The sequence below is a fragment of the Alligator sinensis genome, unplaced genomic scaffold (assembly GCF_000455745.1).
Source record: "Alligator sinensis unplaced genomic scaffold, ASM45574v1 scaffold1283_1, whole genome shotgun sequence".
Classification (NCBI taxonomy): domain Eukaryota; kingdom Metazoa; phylum Chordata; order Crocodylia; family Alligatoridae; genus Alligator; species Alligator sinensis.
Window position 1 is genome coordinate 581,658 of NW_005842091.1, and position 664 is coordinate 582,321.

Consider the following 664-nt stretch of genomic DNA (forward strand, 5'->3'; position numbering starts at 1 on the left):
AAGCCATGCAGCGCTGATGGGAGAGTCAGGTGCCCCGTTTTGGTGGCCTTTCTACACAGTTGGTGGTCATAATACGCCTGATTTTAGCACCTGTAGACAGTCCTGCGGATCTGAAGTTTTAATGCCTGCTCTGGTTGCAGATGGTCCCCTTTGCAGCCTGCACATCCATTCCCCGGCTCTCAGGCATTTGGGCTGCTTTTGGGCTCCTTGTGCCATGTTGGTAATCATCACGGCATTTAAATTGAATAGCCCCAGCAACTATTTACAAGCTGAAATCCAACTCAATGGAATAATTTGTCAGGGGATCTCTGCATAAATTAGCGAGGCTTAGGAGAAGGGCTCCCTGCCGTTACCAACTGCTGGGTGTGTTGTTGACTCACTGCTTCAACAACGGTGGGAGGAATCCAGGGGGAGCTGAGCAAGAACCTGCAGTTCCCAGCTAATGGGCTTAATTAAATGGTATATGGACTTTTGCTGCAGCATCCTCTGCCTTTGCTCCTCTCCAAAGCCGTGTCTCTCTCCTCCATCCAGCCAGCCCAAAAGGGGAGAGTCAGTTGTGTATCTGGGTCTTATATTTTAGCTCAATCAAGTGTAGGGGGTATCCAAACCCCAAGACCTCCAGCCTTGGGCCTGCACCTAGGATGCCTGCACACGGGATGGATCT